The sequence below is a fragment of the Pezoporus occidentalis genome, unplaced genomic scaffold (assembly GCF_034315485.1).
Source record: "Pezoporus occidentalis ecotype Australia unplaced genomic scaffold, CSIRO_AGI_Poc_V1 ctg7, whole genome shotgun sequence".
Lineage (NCBI taxonomy): Eukaryota > Metazoa > Chordata > Aves > Psittaciformes > Psittacidae > Pezoporus > Pezoporus occidentalis.
This window is the reverse complement of record NW_026916052.1, coordinates 7,861,115-7,866,949: the sequence shown is the minus strand read 5'-3', so window position 1 is coordinate 7,866,949 and position 5,835 is coordinate 7,861,115. Positions and strand designations below refer to the sequence as shown.

The 5,835-nt window shown below is 46.6% G+C and overlaps 1 long non-coding RNA gene across 1 annotated transcript; it reads left to right on the top strand.

Annotated features, from left to right (window-relative positions):
- The first annotated feature begins 928 nt into the window (after positions 1-928).
- LOC134175642 (uncharacterized) lies at positions 929-4,870 on the top strand. The gene is made up of 2 exons (XR_009969090.1): positions 929-1,131; positions 3,239-4,870. It is a non-coding gene; the product is annotated as an uncharacterized LOC134175642 (long non-coding RNA).
- Positions 4,871-5,835: the final 965 nt, after the last annotated feature.

Sequence of the window (5,835 nt, the reverse complement as noted above, 5' to 3'; positions counted from 1 at the left end):
ACATGATGGGCAGTTTGTACCACATTACACCTGCTCAATATGAAACCAGGCCCATCTTAGCATGAGACAAAAGCAAGGACAAAAGATGAGAGCTCAGTGGCCTCCCCTACCTGACTGCAGCCACAGATGAGGGCAGGGCTGGGCTCAGGGAAGCACTCCCTGCCAAAATGAGAGTTCGATTTTGCAGGTAGCTGATGGTCAGAGAGGGGAGCAGCTGGCTTTGGTTTCTGCCAGAGGAAAACCAGTCCTTCCCAAGACACCTTCATTGCTGCTTGCTCTTTTACAGCTGCCCATGGCAAAACCCCAGGTGCCTTTCTACTGAAGTTTTAATTTAGAAATGGTTCAAGGTGCTCAAAGTGAGAGGCACCTGGCTTTTCAGGCAGATTGCTGAAATAGTTTCTTCACATTAATTTTTCCCTTCCCCTTGCAGCCAGCAGGTGACATCTGGAAAACATACAAAACAAAGAGCAAATTGTCAATTCAAAGAGGTTAGTAACTCCACCACATCCATGTGGGAGCTGTAGCCCTTCTGACAAGCTGCCTGTCCTCCCATCCTGCAGAGCCAGGAAGCTCTGCAGGAGCAGGGCCAGCATCCTGGAGATACATCACTTCCCCACCACAGATATCTTGGTATGCCTTGAATCAAAGGGATCGGGAACATCTTGACCCCCCAGCAAAAGAGCATCCTGTAGGGCTTTGCTAAAACAAATACAATTTAAGGTGCTGGATAGTGTGACTCAGTTCTAGGAGAGGATGTTTGTGGTATGAGAGGGAAGTCAGCGCATTGCTGCAGGATACTACTCTCAAGAGTATGCTGGCACAGCATTCTGCTGACAGCTGAAGGCCGTCCTGCCAAAACCTTATAACCACAAGAGATCCTCTGCCACCTCATAGGGAACATGGACATCAGAGGCAGGAGCAGCACAGAATGTGGCTTTTGTCACCAACCCTACGTGGGCATCCAGCCCTGCCTCTGGCTCAGGGCTCCACACCAGGGCCTATCAGAGAGCCTTCGAGTATCACAGCTCTGTTTTTGCCTGCATAGCTGCACAGACTTGAAATGCAGATCCACATGCTCAAATGCATGAGAGTGGAAGGAAGGGGACTTAAAGAAGAGAAAGCACGCGACGTGTGAGTAAGCAGGAGATATGTGAGCCCTTCCTCCTGGGTTTCTGTGTCACACATCCATACACGTTGTGCTGCCTACCTGCATTTTGTCAGGCATACCTGCAGTCCCAACAGCAAGGTGCTTTTCTTTTTCTCTGTCAACTCTTTGCACCCTGTTAAATCAGTTTTCTCTTTTCTCATTTTTAGTTTTCCCAAATCCACCAGCTTGGGACTGACAAGAAGATGATTCCTCACTGCTCCATTGCCACTGCCCTCCATGGACTCAGGCAGATCGCTGCCTTCTTGTGACCCTGAGAAAAAGGGGAATGCATGCCCTTTTGCTTCGTAGCAGCAGGGTAAAACAAAAGAATTACCACAGGTGCATAGGGTCTGCAGCAATGAGTGCCATACATACACTGGAGATCTTTATTTAGAGACAAAAGGTGCTGCAGAGGTGTAGGATTGTTTTGTCACCTTAAGAAAATTCAGTGTATGTGTTGTGGAGGCACTGAATTTCCCCTCTTCAGCAGCACTTGTGTGCACCCTGGTAGGCTTAGCCTGCCTGTGCAGCCTCCCAGGGAAGGCAGTGCCCCTCTGTACAATCAGCTCCTGCTCTTCCAGGGCTCTCAGTTAAGGAAATGCACAGCACAAACAGCATTGTCTGATCCCTGCATTCCCTGTGCAGGTGAATCTAAGTAACCCAGTGCTTTAAGTGTAAAACTGAGAAAAGCAGCAGGTATGCATGAGAGCTGTGTGAACCTGTGTGTGTTTGCACAGTGGGGAAGAGGCAGGTGGGGAACCTACTTCTTTGATCCTTCACTCTGCCAGTCTAAGCAATTTGCTTCTAGGGCAGGGAGCTGGAAGCAGACCAGGATCCCAGATTTTGCTGTGTTTTGGCTGCTCTGGAGGTGAGATATGGCCTTGGGCACAGTGCTGCGCTCATGTGGCTGGCCAGCTTCCAGAACACAGCCAGCGCTCACCATCAGCTGGGAGTAGGAGCAGAGGAGCGTGTGCTCAGCTGCACCTCCCTGCAGGAACATGTCCCCCAACTGCCAGATGTTAGACATATGTTTGATAAGAAATCCCAAGGCTCCAAGACTGAAGCAAAGCAGGGATGAGACAGGACCTGCCTGAGCCATGTGACCCTCATCATTTTTGGCACAGACTGAAGAACAAAGAAAGCATGCTGTGCCTAGGAACACATGAAAAAATAACTCAGCTTGGTCTTACTGTAAGTGTACTATATAGTTTAAGTAAGTGTACTATAGAGTTGACACAAAAAGTTAACAGAAAAATCATCTAAACTTTGCAGAGACGTGTTGGCTTTGATTTCTCTGAGTGCCCATGGAAAGGGAAGATGAGGAACATCCAACACTATTATACTACAGACTCAAAAAAACGTTAAGGTAACATTCACAGCCAGGCATTTCAAAATGATGCATAATATTCTGTGGTTAAAAACTTACAGTAATGATTAAATCACATTTTCTTTCAACACTGTAGATTAGCTTGAAGTCAAATTAATGTTAATACATGGTTTAATGACCAACACTGGGTGTCTAATGACACATAGGAGGACTGCTACTGATAGTCAAACAGAGCCTGAACCATTTCAGCATGCAGAAGGATTAGATGATGCTCTAGTGTCCCTCTTGGTCCTTCACAGCCCAACAGACTTGGTTTTGGACAGAGCTGTGAGAGGGAGATCTGATGTGATCAGAGTCAGAAGGTGCAGGTGGATCTGTGATTCTCAAAGGAGATGGGGAACAGCTGTCATGTGGGAGGAAAAAAACTATCTTTGCCATGTGTGTGGAGGCTTTTCTCGCAAAGGATGTAGCAGAATCAAAATAAGGAAACTAGGCTCAAAAAAGCATAGCAATTTTGAGGGAACACTCAGTCTCTTCAGCAGGTGATGGGAAGCTGGTAGGTGAGAAGCAGGTGAGAGCTCTGACTGGTGGGAAGGAGAAGAGTGGCCGGGCAGTGTGTGGGGTTGAGGTCCAGAGACAGCGTGCATGGCAGGAGGTGTGGGCATGTATGTCAGAGACTCAAGCAGGAGGTAAACAGCAGGGAACTACTTTTCTCTGAATCATCATGTCCCAAGGGTTTCCTGTTGCTTGTTTCCTCCTCCAAGGTCCTGACAAGAAAGCTTTAAGTAACTGAGGAGAACAGAGACAAAATCCATAGGACCCACATGACAGACCTCTGAGGCAGACCAAAGACATACGCCTGGAAAGTGATCTCCTGAGGCTGTTGCCAAACAATACCATGTATACAGTATAAAACACTCTTACCTGCATTCTGGGAAACTTTCAGAAGACAAGTACATGAAACATGATCACTGCTCTCCTGTGATTACAGAGAAATCGACAACAAAAGATGGCACGATGATTAATTTGACTAGCTTGATTTGCTTCATATGTGGTCTTCCAGAATGCCAGCTGCACAGACACTGAGGCAAAACCAAACTAAAAGTATTTTGCCTGTGAGATGCAAGGGAGACCACTGATTCAGATTCAAACCCCAAGTTTCTCTTCAGGCTGTAGTTCTGAATTGGATCCCCAAAACTCTGGGGGAACTGTCTAACCTGCAGCTACCTCTGCTGTGGCGAGTTTTGGCTCAGGGTGTAGAAACATGGAAGATCTCAACAAATGTTGTTAATTCTCATCCCTTTCTAGACCCTGGTTTTGTTCAGGTTTACCTAAGCCTACCCAGTTCTGAAGACTAGAATCACAGTGCAGAATACACCAGGGAGAAACAGCATCTACTTTCTCTGAACACCTCCCTAGGAAAAGGTAAGTTTTGCTAGGAGCCAAAACCTGCCCAACCTTATGTAATGGCTTGTCTGAATACACTGTGTCGCGTCCCCTGTCACCAAGCTGCTAGCCTGGTATGGAGAACATTATCTCTCTTTAGGTCTGATACACTTCTGTAACAACTCTAAACAGTAGAGATGGTCATTTTGCTGAGCAAAGCAAAATCATCCCTACCAATATTGAAGCTGTCCAAACAAAAATTAGTTTCCTGAGCTGGCATGTCTAGCTCAATTAATCTTGCAGCAGTGTGGGTGAAGTCAGGCTGCATTTGCTCTTTGTCTGTTTCCAGCCAGAACTACACGTGCTGGAGAAAACTTGCTTATTTGGATGTCACAACAACCACTCGGGAAATGGGACTGTAGGAACTTCAGAAAACTGAGTTGAAAGTTTATCTTTGAGCTGCTCACAGCAAGTTTCTTCCTTCTCTAACATAAAGAGATGGCATACAATCATGTGAAGAAGCATTTTTACTTATCTGGAAAGGGTAACATTATAACCATGGTTTCTAAATGCTGCCTAAAGAGCCAATGTGTCCAATGCTCTTTTTACATCTTCTTGGCTGACATATGAAGCTTGGAGCCAGGATTTCCAGTTACACAGAAATCCAGGAATAGTGCTCAGAATTGTTCCAAATTAAACTCTTACTGCAATATTTTAAAGCCGTCTGTGCAGCTTCTGACTAACCAAACTCCCTCACCCTGGATGACAGGCTATGGCATGGTACGATGATAACCCAGCGCTTCCTATTTTCTGTCCGTGACTTCAGCTAAACACACTGCAGCATTACACATTCTATGGCATGTCCACAAAAACTTGCTGTGCCAGGAAGAGGTAACAACCTCAAAAGCATCTCTACCTCATGAAAATCACAGACCCATTGCTGTGACATCCTATGAGCTCATATCCCCTGAAGGGAATAAAATAAACCATCAAATCAAATGAGGAACACATTCACTTTTCTGAGCCTCATCCATAGGTTTCCGTAAATCATTACACTGAGTTACTGCAGACTAAGCCAGTAGCTGTGCTGTACATATACCATATTGCCTGACAATTTTCATCGTAAGGCCTTCTTGCAGCTTAATCAGAAGTTTAGCTCTTTTTAAACCCCTTGGCCAAGATTTGCAGGCTGTGAAGATGGTTGATCTCATCTGAACTTTAGGCAGTTAACTATGTTAACCCTTGTGTAATGAAGGGAAGCAGGGCTGTCTGAGAGGCTGAGGAGACCCGCTCAGATAGAGCTGCCTATGAGCACTGCAACCAGTCCTCCCTGAGCGTGCTTCAGGGCTGAGGAGGAGGTGCAGGATCTGCAGCAGCTGTTCCTGGGTGCTAACAGCAGCTGGGAGACTCCAGACCACAACAGCAGGATGCAGTTTTAGGGGTCCTGGGGAGAGGGGTTGACTGGGACACAAACAGCAGAAACCAATTCCATGGTCTGAATGCAAAAGTGGAGGAATGGTGAAAGGAAAAGATTGTGAAAGAGATAGGAGTAACTGGGAACATGGGAGTACCTGAACTGGAGATAGAACTGGGAGAGACAAGGGAGGAAGAGTGATGCTTTTGTGGATCAGTGTCTTAAGGCACCCTCTTTAGAAAGCATAAGTTAGCCCCAGATGGAAAGGCAAGTATCTAACTTTCCCCATTGCTTACAAAGACCGAGTTTGGCAGCATGAGGTGTGGATTTATTCCCCTTTTAACCAGCCAGAGACATACTACCAGGAAGCCAGCACAAAGCAGACCCTCAGGCACACCTACCCAGAGCCCCACATGCTGGTGCTGTTCTAGCAGTCTCTAAAAGCTCTTTACAGGAGAGCAATAACTTCACAGCAGCCAGAGATGTTTCCCTGCCTATGGAGTGCTGGGCCAGCTGCTCACCGGGCAGGATGGCCCGTGGGGCAGAACCCATGAAGTGATC